General features: G+C 36.3%; 1 protein-coding gene across 1 annotated transcript in view; it reads left to right on the plus strand.

The window, feature by feature from the left end:
• LOC309871580 (uncharacterized protein) overlaps positions 1-19,983 on the plus strand; it is a gene marked incomplete at its 5' end in the record, with an annotated part of 709,738 nt that overhangs the window by 487,551 nt on the left and 202,204 nt on the right. The gene's annotated exons all lie outside the window — the stretch shown is intronic.

The following is a 19,983-nucleotide window of genomic DNA, read 5'->3' on the forward strand; positions in this document are numbered from 1 at the left end:
ATATCTCAGCTATTAATACTAAATAATACTGTAACAAACATAGGGGTATATATATTTCTTGACTTAATGTTTTCATATTCTTTGGGTAAATACCCAGTAGAAGAATTATTAAATCATTTTTAATTTTCTGAGAAACCTCCATATGTTTTTGCACAGTGGCTGCACCAATTTACATTCCCACCAACATTGTACAAGGGGTCCTTTTCCTCCACATCCTCACCAACACTTGTTATTTCTTATGTTTTTTATTTTAGCTAGTCTGAGTGGTGTAAGGTGATATATCACTCTGTTTTTGAGTTACAGTTCCCTGATGAGTATGATGTTGAGCATCATAAGTCTGTTGGCCACCTGTATGTCTTCTTTGGAAAAATTCCGGTCCTCTCCCCATTTTTTAATCAGGTTGTTTGGGGGTTTTTATGTGTTGAGTTGTATAAGTTCTTTATATAGTTTGGATATTAACCCTTTACTGGGTATATAATTTGCAAATCTTCTCCCATTCATTAGGTTGCCTTTTTGTTTTGTTTATGGTTTCCTTTGCTTTGCAAAAGTCTTTCATTTTAATATAGTGCTAACAGTTTATTTTTGCTTGTTTCCCTTGCCTTAGAAGACATATCTAGAAAAATGTTGCTAGGACCAGTGTCAGAGAAATTATTACTTGTGCTCTCTTCTAGGATTGCTATGGTTTCAGGTCTCACATTTAGGTCTTAAAGTCATTTGGAGTTTATTTTTGTGTATGTTTCATTCTTTACATGTAGCTTTTTTTCAGCTACTATTTATTAAAGAGACTTTCTTTTCCCTGTTGTTTATTCTTGCTTTCTTCATCATAGATTAATTTAGCATGTTGGTGTGGATTTATTTCTGGGCTCTCTATTCTGCTCCATTGATCTGTGTCTGTTTTTGTGCCAGTACCAGATTGTTTTGATTACTGCAGCTTTGTAGTATATCTTGAAATCTGGTATTGTGATATCTCCAGCTTCATTCTTTTTTTTTTTTTTTTTTAATTTGACAGTCAGAGATCACAAGTAGGCAGAGAGGCAGGCAAAGAGAGAGGAGGAAGCAAGCCCCCCACTGAGCCGAGAGCCCGATGCAGGGCTCCATCCCAGGACCCTGAGATCATGACCTGAGCCGAAGGCAGAGGCTTTAACCCTCTGAGCCACCCAGGCACCCCTCCCGCTTCATTCTTTTTTCTCAAAATCACTTTGCTATTTGGGGTCTTTTATGGTTACATACTAATGTTAGTATTACTTGTTCTAGTTCAGTGAAAATTGCTATTGGTATTTTGTTAGGGATTGTACTGAATCTATAGATTGCTTTGGGTAGTATGAATATTTAAACAATATTAATTCTTCTAATCCATGAGCATGGAGTATCTTTTCATTTGTCTGTATCATCTTCAAATTCTTTCATCAGTGTTTTATAGTTTTCACAGTGTAGCTCTTTCACCTCTTTGGTTAAATTTATTCCTAGGTTTTTTATTCTTTTTGCTGCCATTATAAATGGGATTGCTTTCTTAATTTCTCTTTGTGATAGTTCATTATTGTTATATAGAAATGCTATTGACTTCTGGGTATTAATCTTTTATCCTGAAACTTTACTGAGTTCATTGGGTTCTTGCTGAATGAAATGAGAAGCCATTGAAGTCTTTAGAGGGGTGGGATGTTCTTAGTTCCATTGATAGGTTGGCTGGATTGTAAAGGAACAAAGGAATAAGTAGGGAGAGTGGTTAGGAGTTTACTGCAATAATAAAAAAATATTGGCTGTAACCCAGACCAGGGCTGTGGCACTGGGGGTAATGAAAAATAGTTGAATTCTGGAAGGTTTCAAATGTAGAACCAATAAGAAGATTTGCTAATGGATAAGATATGGAGTGTGAGAAAGAGAGGAGAGTCAAGGAAGACTCCAAATTTTTAAAAATTCTTTATTTAAATTCAATTTAGTTAACATATACTGTATTATTAGTTTCAGGGGTAGAATTTAGTGATTCATTAGTTGCATATAACACCCAGTGCTCCTTACATCAAGTGCCCTCCTAAATCCCCATTACCACATTATCCCTTCCCCTACCCACCTCCCCTCCTTCAACCCTTAGTTTGTTTCTTAGAGTTCAGTGTCTCTTAAGGTTTGTCTCCCTTTCTATTTTCATCTTATTTTATTTTTCTTTCCCTTCCTCTATGTTCACCTGTTTTGTTTCTTAAATTCACATATGAGTGTAATCATATGGTATTTGTCTTTCTCTGACTGACTTATTTCATTTAGCATAATACCCTCTAATTCCATCTGTGTCATTGCAGATGGAAAGATTTCATTCGTTTTGATGGCTGACTAATATTCCATTGTGTGTGTACCGCATCTTCTCTATCCATTCATCAGTCGATGGACGTCTGGGCTCTTTCTAGAGTTTGGCTATTGTGGACATTGTTGCTATAAACATTGGGTGTGTGTGCCCTTCAAATCATTATGTTTGTATCTTATGGATAAATACTTAGTAGTGCAATTCTAGGTTGTAGGGTAGCTCTATTTTTAACTTTTTTGAGGAACCTCCATACTGTTTTGCAGAATGGCTGTACCAGTTTGCATTCCCACTAACAGTGTAAGTGGGCTTCCTTTTCTCTGCATCCTCACCAACATCTGTTGTTTCCTGACTTGTTAATTTTAGGCATTCTGACCTGTGTGAGGTGGTATCTCATTGTGGTTTTGATTTGTATTTTTCTGATGCCGAGGTGACGTTGGGTATTTTTTTCATGTGTCTGTTGGTCCTTTGTATGGAAAGACTCCAAAATTTTGAGCCTAAACAACTTCTGAGAATGGAGTTGTTCTTAACTGAGAAGAGAAGCTGGTTTGGGATAGAAGTGAGAATATCAGAGGTTAGGTCCAATTTTATTAAGTTTATGATACTTAAATCTCAAAGTGGAGTTGTGAAGTGGATATTTGAATCAAGCTTTTAGTGGTAATGTTGGTTTTGAGGTAAAAATTGGGGAATTTTCAGAATTTACATGTGACTTAAAGTTAAGAGTTTTGTGATAAGATCACCAAGAGAGTGAATAGAGAGAAGAGATTAAAGGGCTTAACTCTGAGACACTCCAATGTTAATATTTAGGAAATCCAGTGGGAATGATGAGAAATAACAACCATGAAGATAAGGAAAGAAATCCAGGGAAGCATAGTATCTTGGAAGCCAAGTGAAGACAGTAGTTTAAGGAAGAGGGAGCAATCAATTCCGTCAAATGCCAAGGAGTCAACACTACATACTGGCTAAGATAAAGGCTCTGCAGCCATTTCTGCCAAGTTCAAATCCAGCTCTGCAAATTATTTGCTGTGTGACCTTGAAAAAGTCACTACACCTCTCTGTCTCCTTCTCCGTCTGTAGAAAGGGTATTTTAATGCTGTTTTATATGGTTAGTGTGAGGCTTATGTGTCTTACTTTGTTTAACACACTTAGAGTAGTGCCTGGGTTATAGCAAGTGCCTAATAAATGACAACTATGATTATTATTTATTTTTATTGTTGGACATTTTTGTTATTTTTTTCTTCCAATTTGATTGTGTTGTAACTGGCATACAGCAATATATAAGTTTAAGGTGTACAACACAATTACTTGACATATATATTGTGAAACGATTATCACAGTGATTTTAGTTAGCACCCATCATTTCATATCAGTATAAAGAAATAAGAAAAGTGGTTTTTTTCCTAATGATGAGAACTCTAAGGATCTACTCTCCTAGTAACTTTCAAATATACTATATACTGGCTATGATTATTATTATATTTAATAGTGGTAAGAATTAATAGTAGAGGGAAGAATAAGAAAAGGACTGAGACTTGACCAGTGGCTTCAGCAATGTGGAAGTCACTTGTGATATTGACAAAGAATAATTTGGATAGAACGGTGGGGGCAAAAGCTTGTTTAGAGTGACATCATGTCCAAGAGAAAATGGGAGAAAATAAACTGGAGACACTAAGTACAGGAACCTTTTCAAGAACTTTTTACTTAAAAAATAATGGGAGGCGGCACCTTGGTGGCTCAGTGGGTTAAAGCCTCTGCCTTCAGCTCAGGTCATGATCCGGGGGTCCTGGGATCGAGCCCCGAGTAGGGCTCTCTCTTCAGCGGGGAGCCTGCTTCCCCCCCACCTCTCTGCCTCTCTGCCTACTTGTGATCTCTGTCTGTCAAATTAAAAAAAAATTTTTTTAAATAAAAAATAAAAAATATAAAGGGAAGAGTACCTGGGTGGGTCAGTGGTTAAGCATCTGCTTTCAGGTCAGGTCGTGGTCTCAGGGTCCTCAGGTCATAGAGCTCTGCACTCAGCAGGGAGTCTTCTTGTCCTTCTCCCTCTCCCTCTGTGTTCCCTCTCTTTTTTCTCAAATAAATAAATAAAATCTTTAAAAAAAAAAAAAGTAAAGGGGAACAAAGAAATAAGTTGGTAGCTATAGGCAGAAGTTTAATAAGAGGATTTTTAATTTTAGGAGGAATAACAGATTTCCATTAGTGAGTGTATTTATTTTAAAGATACCTTGAATCAGAGTTCAGTCTTAGGAGTCAATCTGAAGGCTTGCTGGCAATGGGCAGAGAAGATGGAGTGGTATGGAGCACTGTAAAGTGACTGAGCTCATCATCTCATATTACATGTATCTATTTGTTCTCTCCCATACTAGCATGTAAGTTGTATAAGAGAGGGTCCTTGTTTTATTCCTTGCCCTTACCTCCATCACCTTGAACAGTAAGTGCCCAGCACACAGTAGGCACTCAATATGTATTTGTTAAGTGGATGCCTATTTCCAATGAAAATCTGAGGCCCAGAAAATTAAATATAATTGCTTGTCCAGCTTATTATGTTAGAGTTGGATCTAAAACCTGCATCTTCTGCTTCCCATTACAGTGAACATTCCAGTATTAGGGACACCTGGATTTTAGAATTCATATCCTGTGAGCACTGGGTGTTGTATAAGACTGACAAATCACTGAACTCTACCTCTGAAATTAATAATACACTACATGTTAATTAATTGAATTTAAGTAAAATTAAATTAAATTTTAAAAAGAAGAATTTATATCCTGTGCTTCAAACTGGTACAGTATACAAGAAACTTAGAGCAATTTCAAAGGTAGAAAGGAGGCTGAAAAGAATGGAACAACTTTTCAGATTATCCTAAGTCATTATCCTGAGTCATTGCAAATGCTATTGTATTTCTCTGTAGTGTTTACTCGTGGATGCTTATGGCATTGTAAAGTAGCAGTGAATCACCCCACCCATATCTAAAACTTAGATACAAAATATGTTTAAATCAATGTAGTCGGAGACATATAACATGCCTGTATATGGAAGTTGAAAATTGAGTCTCCAGTTATATAACCATAAAAGCATCTCTCTTTCTAAGTTTCTAAAAAGCATATACTGTGAAATAAGAGAAATAGCTCGCCAGAGATATTCTTTTTTCATCTATAACATGGCTTTATCTTTTCACCTAGTAATCTTATTTCTGAAATATTACTCCAGAGAAATAATCACAAGGAAAAAAATGCTATATGTTTGAAGATGTTCATTGCAGTAATATTTATGTAATTAAAGAATTGGAAAAAACATAGAGGTCCAACAAAAGAGATTTAATTAAATTGGAATGTGTCCACTTTTTATAATATGTAATCATTAAATGCATAATATAAAATGTTCACTGTATGAAAATATATGTTTAATTTGTGTATGCCCTATTAAACAGTTCAATCTTAATCAGTTCAGTTATTGTCATATATATGTAACTGGCTTAAGAGCAAGGAAAAAAACAGAGAAGTAGCACACTTTATAAAATTTTGTCTTAAGAATGCTTCATTCTGGCAGGTTGAGCTACATGACACATTGATAAAGACTTTTAGGTTCCCACCTAAGCAATCACCATTTCTCATTCATTGTAACTCGCCTCTTGAAGCCAAGAATTTAGCTTATTGATTCTGGGTATTTTGCTAGCCTCTTGAAATCATTTTGGAATCCTTTTTCAGATGATATGAAGTAACTCTATTTCAGTGCACATCTTTGCTATAGAAACGTGATTTTTGGCTTTGCAGCCCAAGGATACATTCCTTGTATGAATAGGAGTCTTTGTGCAACAAGAGTAAAGTCATCAGCTTCTATGCTATGAAGAAGAAATGTTCATCTCCTAATGTGCATATATGTAAGCCACCTCTTTAAAATCAGCCTCCTTAAATGGCACTGAGTACGCTTCTGTGTATGACACATCAATGTCCATTAATTGCATGAAGAGAACTGAGATTCCAATGGCAAAATCTGTAAAAGTAGATATACAAAGAAAAGTGGAAGCATCTGTTTAATATATACGACATTAGAATTTAATTTTACCTCTGTGATGCTTTTGTGTGGCTGCAGTGTTACAGCAGAGCACATAAGCATAGCCGTGCAGTGTCAGCAGGTGCATGCCACCAAATTACTGCTTTTAATTTGCATATTCATCTGCTAAGAAGCATGTCATTATCATATCAAAGGGATACTAAGCAACATCTAGCTTGGAGAGATGTGGCATAGTTTCAATAGGAGCAATTAATGCAAGATGAGGACTCTCTTTCTGTCATGTCTCCCAGGGCTAACTGTAATCGGGCTGATTATTGGATACCAATAAGACCGAGGGCCCAGTTGGCACAGAATAAGAGAAGAACTGGAAAGGGAGCCTGCTAGTCCTCTCCACTATACACTTGATGGCAACATGATGCTCCGGTCACTCAAAAGAATTCTGTTCTTATTATAGATGCTGTCTATATGCACTCATCTATTTCAGTTGTCATAAAATGACCAGATGCGGTCCAAAATTAGTCATGTATTTTTAAAAAATGATCTTGACTTTATAGAGCATGTAAAGGAAACGTGAAAGAGACATTAAAACTGGGTTCATAAATATAAGTTTTACTACTTCAGTAAATTTCATTTGAACAAACATCATCTTCCTCCTCAAACATTTATTGAGCACCTAAGTGTGTGTCCAACAGTGTCAGGTGAGGAAGAGGCAGACTGCAACCAGTGACAGCTCCTAATCGCAGAGAACTTGCAAGTTGAACAAGACACACAAACCACAAGAAACTTAAACAACATTTTCTTTCTTATTGTTTATGAACTTAGGAAAGGCCACAAATGTGAAAAGCCATCTTTTGATAGACAGTAAGTGCATGTGGTATCATCTCCTTTTAGGAAAATCTTTAAGAACAGATTTTTAAATTTTAGTTTAGTTTTAAAAATTATCTCACTTTTCCTTTCCTAACGGTAGCAGCTAAAAACAGTGTACAAATGTGAATACTTGGACAATGGAAGTATAGGTAACTTCTTAAATTGTCCTGTTGTTTCTCAGTCTTTCCTCAGATGCACTGGCATAAGCAAGTGCTTTGAAAAAGTGGCTTGCTTCCTACAGTGTCTGAGATGGGATGGTATACATACATACATGTGTATACATACATATGTAGTATACATGCATACATGTATACATATATACATACACTTCATTAATCTATCCAACAAACAAATTGCTGAGCACTATGTGCCAAGCACTGCTATATGCACTGGGGATGTAGCTGTGAACAAAATGATGGGCCAACCGTCTGCCCCTGAGCTTACATTCACACAAGCTCCTGTGTATGAATATATGCACCAAGCACATGCCTAATGGAAAGCTCAACGTCATTCATTCGATAAGCATTTAATAAGCACTTGGTGTCCCACTAGGGAAATGACAAAGGATATTAAGTTTACTTCGGAAACTACAAACCAGAATAAATACAAAAAAGGCTTTCAAATGACCAGTATACTTAGAACCAAGCAGCTTATGGGGAACAAAAGTTAAAATAAGAAGGTATTCCTTCATGGATGTCCAATCTTACAGGTAGTTTCGGGTATCAACCAGTCATCTCAGTATAGCCCCAGAAAATTCACCAACCACCTTCTTGTCATTGCTGTTAAAATTTCAGGGATGAGGCATTAGATCTTAGCATGAGAGGTAGGCACTCTGAGTACCTCATCTTATTTAATACTCAGAGGAGTTCTCAAACATATGTATCAATACACCCAGTTTGCTGGTAAGGAAACCAAGGTTTCAGAGAGTTTATGTTTCCCAGCGTCACCCAGTTGTTAAGTAACTGGGTAGGTTTGGAACTCAAGGTTTCCTGATGCCAAATATGTATTCTGTTTTCTGTTCTTTATAACACAGCATTCAATGTTCCCAGTCTAATCTGTTTTGTGATAGTGAATATGAATATCAGAGCTAACTTACATGATTATAACTGATCATCTTGAGGAAGAACAGTATTTCCCAGAACCACTCTTTTACTTCATTATTGTAGGAATTATGGGTTAAATAATGTATATTGTATGAAAACTATAGGTTGAAAATTTAAATGAGCAAAAATATAGTCTCTTTACCTGTATCTTACTGTTCTGGTTGACCTTTTCACCAAATGGAAAGGATTTTTTTCTCTTTTTAATTATTAACCTTATGCTGTGAATTATGGACTCGGGTTTGGTTTGGTTTGGCTTTTGTTTTGTTTTTTTGTTGTTGTTGTTGTTTTGATTTGATTTTATTTGGTTTGGTTTAGATAGGCTGTTGGTAGAGCTGAAAAAGCTGCTGACTTGGAGCTGGAAGACTTGGCCTTAAATCCTAGTTGTCTGTGGGAGATACTTAGCTCACAAGGGCTTCAGTCTTCTCCCCTGTAAAATGAGGAATTTAATCTATTTGGTTGTTTAGGTTGCTTCCAGGTCTAACTTGCTATGGTTAAATGAAAAACAGCCAACAAGGGTCCTACTCCAAATACAGTACATAAAATATTTGAATGGTCCATACTTCCTGAATCCTTCTTTCCTATAAATAAACTAAAGTAAACTAAATATATATTTTTTAAATAATACCTTTAGGCAAAACTTCAGTAAATGGCAATTATGGATTAAGTATAACCTTCTCACAAGAGTTGATTGCATCACAGCACTGAATGTTGACTTACTTATTTCTTTCTTACCAAGAAAAAAGGAAGGAAGGGAGGGAGGGAGGGAAGGAGGGAGGAAAGAATTAAAAAAGGGAGGGAGAAAGAAAGGAAGCCAAACTCGGGTATATGTATGTTATGCATTCACACATATAACAACACATGTGTTACATGTGCACGCATACATATCTGTGCATTAAATATACGCACATGATTATATTGACAACTTCTTTAAGTTTTATGATTTTTTTTCTGCCATAACAGAATGAGGTAAATGTTGCCCTTCAACAAGTTCCTGTTCCAAGCATTTTATGGCATCCTTCCCCTAAGTGAAGTGGTGGGTTCCACAAATGCTGGAGTTCCACAGAAAAGTATATTTAATTCTTCTGTTCCATTAATAGGAGTCAGCTTAAGAATTAATCATGAGGACTGCCTGGGTGGCTCAGTTAAGGTGGTTAAGTGTCCAAATCTTGATTTTGGCTCAGTTCATGATCTCAGGGTCATGAGATCTGGCTCCATGCTCAATGCAGAGTCGGCTTGAGATTCCCTCTCTTTGCCCCTCCCCCTGCCCATGCTTTCTCTCTAAATAAATAAATAAACTCTTTTAAAAAAATCAGTCATGAATTAATTGAACTTAATCTATACTTGTAACTATTTTTATTATGTGTCACTATTAAGTTAAATATCATTCAATTATCATCTACCTGGAGCATTTGGATATTTTCAAATTGATTTATTTAAGCTGCATTCACACAGGAAGGACTTGTTTTCAAGATACCCTAATTAATCTCACACGGAGTAGCTTTAATCACACACAGCTCTTTGGAGGCATACTCAAAAGGCAGCACCTTTCACATATAAATCACATCTTCAAACGGTCAGTTCATTTTGTGTCCTCCTGTCAGTTTTTTTTTTAAAGATTTTACTTATTTATTTGACAGAGAGAGAGCACAAGCAGGGGAAGTGACAGGCAGAGGTAAAGGGAGAAGCAGTCTCCCAGAAGAGCAGAGGTGTCTGATGCAGGACTTGTTCCCAGGATCCTGGGATCATGACCCGAGCCAAAGGCAGTTGCTTACCCAGCCAAGCCACCTAAGCGCCCCCATTGGTTTTGATACAACTTCTCAAACTTCTGTACGGCAATTATAGACCTCAAATAAATGCTACATTTTTTAAAACTTTGAATAGATTTTTCACTCATAATTCATGGAGGAATGTTTTGTGTCTATGTGCTATGTTTGTGGCTTATAATGGTGATGGAGTTTCTCAGCAAGTTCAGTCACAAACCTGTCACCTTCATGGTTAGCTACTATTACAGAAAACGAGAACCTCTGCCTTTATAGACAAGAGTCAAAGTACTTCACCCATCTTATATAGACAAGGAGTATTAGTATAACATAGGATTTGTTGGTTTTTAAGGAAAGATGAAGAAGCTGCTTATATTCATGCATATATGTATGTAGTAGCAATAGTGAAACTAAGTGGTATTGGATACAGTAGAATAAAAAAGTAAGCTTTATTGGTACAATTCAGATGGCTAGAAATAACATTGGCTTATCCCCCAAAAAAGGCAAAAAATGAAAAATATTAAGTAATGACTATAACAAATTGCTGAGGTCAAAATTGAAGAATGATTTAGTGTTGGTAGGGGAGGGAATATGTAAATAGACGAAGATAAAATTGTACCATTAATAACATGGGAAAAAGTGCATCATGGACAAAAATTTAATTGCACAATACCTAAAGACTAATATAGACTCATTGTATAGCTATGTCATCCAGAATCATTGCTAGAAATTCTTGACCCAATTCTGTAACTATGTACCATGATGGATGTTAACTTGACTTATTGTGGTGATGAGTTTGCAATATATACAAATATAAAGTCACTATGATATACACCTGAAACTAATACAGTATGGTTTGTCCATTATACCTCAATAAAAATAAATTAGAAATCCTTGATCCACTTGGGAAGAAATACTTGACAGAAGGATAAATGGATAGTTAATTAATTAATTAAAACTAACCTAAAACAAGAACAAAATTTGAAACCACCCACAATCATATGGCCAAAATATGTTTGTATGGTAAGAGAATTAAGACTTTCCGGAATAGAAAATTGGTGACACAGATATGTTTCATTTGGCCACTTTAAAAGTGGGAAAATTTCACACTTAAAATATCCATATTTCTTTCTTTTCTTAAGAAAAAATGAAGAAGATCTGGAACTACTGATGTATATTCCTACATAACCATTGGCAGGACTAAGCAGTAGATGTGTCCTTTAGACTAAGTCTCTCCTGCTTTTGCCATAATTTCTCCCAGCACCTCTCATCTTGGCCCCAGACTTGTTATCTACCTTGGTAGACTTTGACTGTTCGACTCATGAAATACTAAACATTACTCCAGGCCACATCCTTTATGTTGATAATCCTTGAAAATATTCTGAGTGACAGGTGACATAATTCATATTTTAAAGGCAAGGAGACAAAATCTCTGGGACTTTAGGTAATTTGCATGATTATTCATGTAAGAAACAACTATCATGCTTTTTATTATCATTCTCGATAAATAATACTTTAAGATTAGAAAAGTTTAGGCCAGTCATTCTTAAATTAACTATAATCACCTGAGAAGCTTCAAAAAATGTGGGGGTCTCATCCCAGGCCACAGAAATCAGAATCTCACAGCTGATTTTAATGTTTAAGCAGGGTAACAGACCCCTAATTTTTGTATGAAAGACTATTTCCTGTTTGTTCTTAATTCTGATTTTCATTAGTTGCTTTTGTGGACAGGCAGACATTTGGCGCTATAAATGTTTTACTTTTGAAAGTGTGTATTGTGTTGTATTGTATAGCCAATGCATTAGCAAACCTCCTAAACTGAGTTTGGTTTGACCCAGTTCTACATGGAGTTTGCACAGCACCGAAACAAAATAAATATTTGAATTCTGGTACCTATTTGCTATAGATATCAAGTATCTTCACATGATTAAGCTTTGACTTTGTATGTATGAGGGCCAGCCAGGCTGTTAACTACGTTGAGCAATTAAGTTTTAGTGTAGGTCTCATGAACAAAGCTTGCATCTTTTCTGATGTCTTAGGCCTATTTTGGTCACTACATACAAAGCCTATTTTGACCAATCAGTCAAAATATAATGACACTGGTTATTTGGTATTTTTTTAAATACCAAATATTGGTTTGCTTGAATAGACCATCTACAATATTAATGCTATAACTGTATTCTATTGAATTTTTGATAAAATTCAATGTGATTTTTCTGTGGACCAATTCAAATATTACTAGGCCTGGAGAAAAGGAGAAAGAAAGTAGGAAATATAATTATTTACTCATGGTAAAATATGACACAATTTTTGCTTTAAAATAAACTCCATGCATTATAGATGAGTATTTGTTTTTAGAGGCCTCATTCAGACAGAAAAAAAAAAAAAACTTGCAAATTACTTCCTTCTTTTGGAATATGTCTTTACCAGTAAGTGTACTGGAAATGATTCCACATTAAAGTGGTTTTTGATAGAAAAAGAAGCACCATCTATAATTAGAACATTTACTTCAGACATGACTTATTTTGATACATCATAAAATTTTGTGAAGAACAATTTTGAAGCATGGTTTAAGATTGCAATATTCTCTAGTGAATAGAGCACTGGATAGTAAATTTCAGAATTTGGATATTCATCCAAAATTAGAAGCTAAAGAAATGCTGGAGTTTGCCACAATTAAGGAAGGCATGGGTGTAGGGAGGCCTCGTAAGCCTGCTTTCAACAGGTCACTAGTGTATGTTAAATAATCACTCAGCATCAGCAGGCTCTATTAAAAATTTCCTAACTCAGCTAATTTGAGCTCATTAATTCTCAAAGCATCTTTATGAGAATACTAATAAAAATCTATTTTACATATGGAATACAGAGATAGAGACTATGCCTTGCTGAAGATGAGGTTGAAATTACATAAAGTTTAGATTGGTATACTGAGCACAGTGTTGGAGCCTGTATGACATGATGGGTGGATAGATAGAGGATAGATAGATAGATAAGCATATCTATACCACTTATAAATATAATGTGAGTTTGGATATGAATGTCATGGTATCAAATTCTTTATGATAATAGAAGTTTTAATTACAATCAAGTTAACCATAAACAACAAAACCAACTCAACTAACCTATACAATAAATAGGATTTATTCGCTATAAAATCCTGGAGACAAACCTGGCTTCTTTCAGTGGCAGGTGATATCATCCGTGCAGCAACCCTTCTAGAAACAATTGTTCTTTAAATAGATCTGACAGAAAAGTTGAGGGCAGCATCCTGATTAGCCTGGTTTGGGTCACCTGCCTGTTCTGTATCAATCACAATAGATTGAGGGTACTCTGATTGTCTAGGTTTAGGTCATGGGCCTACCCTTGTATCTGAGTGTGAAGGGGCCAGGGTCATTCTGCCTCCCCCAACAATGTGAAGACAGTCCTGTCCTGGAAAAGAGAATTTTATTACTGGGAGAATGTGAAGGAAGGTAGTAGCTAGACAAAAACAACCCGTACACCACCTCAACATAGAAGGCCCTTTGTATCTGGCCCCTGCTTCTAATGTCACCTTGTTAGCTTTCATTCCCCATAAATACATTAATTTTAACCAGACCTAATTGCTAGAGTTTCCTGAGTTTTATGTGTTTGTTGAATGAATTAATGAACAACTATTTCAGTAGAGGGGTCTCTGTGCTATTACTGGGGATGTGGAAAACTTGAGGCCTCCTGAGATAACTGAAAATTCCAAATAATTGATGTTGGTCTAAGTGATCTTTATTATTCCATAGAGTATTGAGTATATATGAAAGTGGGTTCACTAATGGTGGTTTCATATGATGAGTCTATTCATGTCTATTTGTGGATCTAAATACCCGTCTCTTCTCCCAGACTGAGAGCAGGAGTCCCACTTTCTTTGCATCCTTGAAAGCACCTGCACTAATGACCTATACATACTATGTGCTTAGTAAAAGTTTCTGAACTGAAATGAATAGTTAATTCCAGTACTTAGGCAAGGCACTTCCTGCTTTCCTTTGATGATTATTTTTCCTCACGCAGCTCTCAGATTGTGTGTTTAAACACAATTTACATGTGTGTGTTTGGTGAAGAAACTGCTCTAACTATAAATGTTCTGACCTGCTGGTGGTTGTCCATAGCAGCCTGCATAATAAAAATTGTGTTGCCTAGTTTCTATGTTGAACACTGGAGTTTTTTAGAAATATTAAAGTCCATGGGCTACAAAGCTCCTACTTGTAGATTTGTCTCTATTGTTTGCAGGCAAATTGGCTTAATCTATCTTTTAAAAATAGTATGATAATTTTTAGAATTAGATTTTTTAGAATCCATCAATTAAAATTTATTCTGTGAAATTTTTGCTTTAAAAATAGGCCAAATCTTCCATTTATACTATTATTAACAAATCACATTACTATAGTAGTTAATAGTCTATAAATTGCTCTTACATTCATAAATTTCATGATTCTTTGGGGGAAAAAAAACCTCAAGTTTTAACTGACAGCATTGCCAAGAAATATAATGCATTTACTTATATATTAATAGAAGTAAAGGGTCTGAACAAAGGAGGTGATAGTTTCATTGTTATCTATACCAGTTAAAAAAACATCTGGGGCATTGTGTTCAGCTCTGGGCTTCATCAAGTTTTTTTTTTTTTTTTTAATATAATTTTTTATTTTTTATAAACATATATTTTTATCCCCAGGCATCAAGTTTTAAGAGGGACATTGATTGACACAACTGGAGCTTGTCCAAAGGAGAGCAAACCAGAGCATATGAGATCTGAGGCCAAGTTACATGAGAAAGCTGAAAGAGCTGAGGATATTTGATGTAAAAAAGAAAATTTTTAAAAATGAAACAGGCTTTAAATATTAATAGGGATATAAGAAGTAAGAATTAAAACTTCCCATGTATATACTTAGTGTACAAAACTAGGGCAAAGAGCTGAAAGGTATACATTTCAGTTCAATATTTTAAAAAAATCTTTAACACTCCCCCAAGTGTTGTTTTCAAATGACATAAGAGCTTACTGGAAATGAGAACTCAAACTCAAAATTTATCAGGGATATCAGCTCCACCATATATTAGCTATGTGACTTTAGACAAGTCAACATACTTCTCTGAGCCTCAGTTTTCTGGTCTTGAAAATAAACTTTTAGGATTGCTGTAAGAGTTAAATGAGATGCTGGTCAGGCCAGCAGCACAGTGTCTTCTTATCATATGTGCAGCATTATTATCAGCAGTGTGAGAAGGGTATCTCTAAACCATGTAAAAATAATAGAGAAGGATAATAATATCAGGGTTTAACTTTCTAGATTCTTATACACAACTAAAGGTTGACAAATATTGGTGTGGAAACCTATGTCCTCGTGTTGCACAGTGATTGATTTTAATGATTCTCTTGTCTTAAATTTGATTGGAAGCAGTAGCCAAGGGAGTTACAAGTTTTCTTAATAATCAAAAAATGCTGGGACTCCTGGGTGGCTCAGTTGGTTGGGCAGCTGCCTTCGGCTCAGGTCATGATCCCAGTGTCCTGGGATCGAGTCCCACATCGGGCTCCTTGCTCCGCGGGGAGCCTGCTTCTCCCTCTGACTCTGCCTTCCACTCTGTCTGCCTGTGCTCGCTCTCGCTCTCTCTCTGACAAATAAATAAATAAAATCTTTAAAAAAAAAAATGCTTATAAAATACTCCCCTGACTTTGTGGCATGCCATAGAGTATTTGTTAAGCACTTTGGAAGGAAAGTTGCTAAGAAGGGGTGGCAGAGATGGAAGAGGGCAGTTGTGGAGCCAGGCAAAGGCCACCCTACAGTTTATTATATACTGTATGCATAAGCAATAACTCAGCACACTTAAAGCAGAACATAGAGAACAGAAATGCCATCTGTAGCGTCAAGACAACATAGAACTTGGAGGAACTGAATTCATTCAAAATGCTTACATTTATTAAACACTATGTCAGCCTTTGAAGAATAAGAGCTGAATATAAGAAATATGGAAATAATTATAGGAAATTATCCCTGCCCTAAATATTTTATACAGTGTAGCTGAGGTGTGGAAATATATAGAACTCATCCAAATCCAAACAACATTTAAACCAAATGCTGTGGGAAAATGGAATAGGAAGCAATGAATAGAAAGGAAGTATAATGCAAGTTCAGGGAGTTAGAAAAGTTTTTGCAGAAGTGATATTGGTACTGTTCGTACTTTTCTTTGCATGGTGAAAGTAAGACAGACATTCAAGACTTAGGGAATAGTATTAGTCCAGGTGAAGAGATGTGGAAGATCATCAGTCTTCCAGGGATCACAAGCTGCTTATTGTGGCTTAAATACAGGAGGCTGTGGGGAAGGAAGGAGTGGCAGGAGATGAGCCTAAGGAAGACAAGGATGGTAGGATGTTAAAAAGTGGGAAACTAGAGTGCCTGGGTTGCTCAGTTGGTTAAGTATTTACCTTCAGCTCAGGCCCTGGTCTTAGGGTCCTCCGTTAACCCCCCTCATCAGGCTCCCTGCTCAGCAGGAGCCTGCTTTTCTCTTCCCCTCTGCACCTGCTTGTGCTTCTCTCTCTTACCCTGTCAAATAAATAAATAAAATCTTAAAAAAAAAAAAGGAAGTGGAAAACTAGGCTAATGAATGTAATAAAGAAAGAATTTTTAGGAGAAAAGCTCTATGAGAATGTACTCATATATCTCATATGGGGCCACAATGATTCCTTTGGGTCAGAGTGTAACAAAATATCCCTGGAAGGTTGATGAACTTGTGTTGAGACTATCGATAAGGGTCTCAGACTGAGGGATGAGAGAAGATAAAACTTGGAGGTCCCTAAACATTCCTAAATAGGAAATGAAATAATGAAAATTGTGTTTGAGGAAGGGTAGACAATCAGTTGTAAAGGTCACAGAGAAGCGAGAATCTAGAACTAGGGAACAGTATTTTGGGACCATGGGAAGGAGTGTGTATGTATATGTGTTCTGGCTAGGGAAATGGATAGAAAGTAGTGGTTAGAATGCAACATGGAGGATAAGTGAAAGGATTGGTAAGGAAATATCTAGGAAAGGGAAAGAGTTAAAATGAAATGGAAATTTGTGCTGTATAACTCCAGAATTTGTGCTGTATAACTGTATATACCCGAGAGATGCTATGTCTCAGGTTGGCCTTTTGGTTCCTTTTGGGTTCCTGTAGTCAACCACTGTTCTGCTTACTACAGCAACAATCACTACACTATCCTGTTGAGAATCTGCTTGTTTACTTTCACTTTTAGTTCTACCCAATCACAAGGACGTCTAAACCAAGAGTATAGTTCCCGCAGTAATGAAGGCAATTTCTGCATAATGGAACTAATACAGAATGATTAATTTGGCCTAATTAATGATTAATCAGCCTAATGATAATTCATTTACCCTAGTTATATTTGCAAGAAGTGAAGCAGCAAATAGCCTTTTACTTTTTGAAGCTTTGTGAGCGTATCTATAATGTAATATTTTTTGCACTTTTTAAAATTTTATTTATTTATTTGTTTCAAGTTTTTATTTAAATTCCAATTAGTTAAAAAATAGTGTAGTATTGGTTCCAGGATTAGAATTTAGTGATTCATCACTTACATGCAACACCCAGTGTTCATCATAACAAGTGCCCTCCTTAATACCCATCACCCATTTAGTCCATCCCCCACCCATCTCCCTCCATCAAACCTCAGTTTATTCTCTATAGTTAAAAGTCTCTTTTATGGTTTTCTTCCCTCTTTTTTTGCCCACTATGTTCATTTGTAATTTTTGATATTTATAAACTAGGATATTCTAAAGATGCCTATGGAGCAAACTTTGTCATGTGTGTGTATATGATGACTCTAAGCCACTTTTATTTTTTTTAATTTTATTTATTTATTTGACAGACAGAGATCACAAGTAGGCAGAGAGGCAGGCAGAGAGAGAGGAAGGAAAGCAGGCTCCCTGCTGAGCAGAGAGCCTGACGTGGGGCTCGATCCCAGGACCCTGGGATTATGACCTGAGCAGAAGGCAGAGGCTTTAACCCACTGAGCCACTCAGGTGCCCCTCCAAGCCACTTTTTTAAAAAAAGATTTAAGATTTATTTGAGAGAAAGAGCATGCGCAGTGGAGAGGGGCATACAGAGAGGGGAACAGAGAGTCTCAAGCAGACTCACTGTGGAGCACAGAGCCGACACAGAGCTCGACCTCACGCCACTGAGATCATGACCTGAGATGAAACCAGGAGTCCTCACTTAACCAATTGAACCATCCAGGCCCCCAGGGTTCCTCCAGGCTACTTCTAAGCTTAGAGAACTGAGGATGGAACTGTCTCCCAGTTTATTATAGTAAACTGAAAACATTTCCAAATCCATGATATTTTCAATACCTGTTGACTCAGGTTTCTAGGAATTTATCACTCAAAATTTTCATAGATATCAAAGATTTTGTTGCATGGTTATTTTGCCTTTAGGAGCAAAAAGAGGGCAATGTAAATGTCCTACAAAATGGAATTAAACAAATTATGACACAGCTATATGATATACAATGAAATCATAATAAAATGTTATATAAATAGATAATCTAATATGATAATGTTCATAATATAGTGTTAGGTCAAAAGGCCCATCACAAAATAGTCTGTACTATATAATCCTATTTTTTAAAAAATTAATGTGTATACATAGGAAAAGAATAAAAGAATATTTATAAAATTATAATAGTAGTATTCCCTGGAGAGTATTTTCTACTTTGGCCTTTATGTATATTCTAGAATAAATATATAGAAAATAATGCTTTTTTTAAGTAGAGGGAAAATATTTAAAATTTATCATTTTAGGGGTGCCTGGGTGGCTCAGTGGGTTAAAGCCTCTGCCTTCAGCTCAGGTCATGATCCCAGGTGCTGGGATAGAGCCCCATGGAGGGCTCTCTGCTCAGCAGGGAGCCTGCTTCCCCTCTTTCTCTGCCTGCCTCTCTGCCTACTTGTGATCTCTCACTGTCAAATAAATAAATAAAAATCTTTTTAAAAAATTTATCATTTTAATGGCATGTCAGTAGACTCTTATTATGAAGCTTAAAATACCAATGTATTTGTCACATTTTATTGGTAGCTAAGACATTTTTAAAACAATTTCTTTAATTCCTTACTTATACAAAATTCATTACAATGGTGAGAATGGTATTATCTGGGTTCCCCAAAAGAAAAAAAGATGAGTGATTTAATTTTATTTGAGAAATGATTTTGTGTTCCTGTAACTATGCAGTCAAAATAATTCTTTTCGTCTTTGGTCCAGTCTGACCATTTGAGCTCTGTGTTTGTTGGTGATATAAGTATAACCCACATGGAGCAAGCTTAAAAGAAACCAAGGATGGAAAAGTGACAAAGGACACTTTCTGCTTGGGATGCCAATACAACTGTGACAAGAAGGGAACTATCTTTGAAAGCATTGGGAAGCTACTCAGGAGAGAAAGCAAAGGATAGAGGGGGTCTCTGTTGGGAGCAGAACAATTTTTTAACAGCATGTTTTCACGGTAGAGAAAAAAAAAAAAAAGGCTTCCCAAAAGCTCAGCTGAGATTATGAAAAGACTGAGATGTGACTTCAGAGCTTCCTGGGCAACCTGATGATCAGGCGAGGCCTGGCCGGTGTGTGGCACAGAGCTTTGCAGAACCTGAACTGGTTCCCCTCCCCTTAGCCATATGCCTTAGGTAAGAAGCCTGAGACCTGTCTTGGAGGATTTGGGGGGCGGGCAAATGCAGTGGGGAGAAAATAAAGACAAATCCTAAGAAATGTGCAAAAAAGTACATAAGAAAGCAGCACAGAAACAGGTAGTTTAATGCAGAGTGATAATCAAACCAGAGTTCTTAAAGAAAACTGTCCTAAGTTTTTCCATCAGTCAACCCAATAAAAGATAAAATAATACAGACAAGAGGTAAGAGAATAATGACAATCCCAATCAACACAGGAGCTACTTTTAGAGAGAGC

Source organism: Mustela nivalis, assembly GCF_964662115.1.
Source record: "Mustela nivalis genome assembly, chromosome: 1".
NCBI lineage: Eukaryota > Metazoa > Chordata > Mammalia > Carnivora > Mustelidae > Mustela > Mustela nivalis.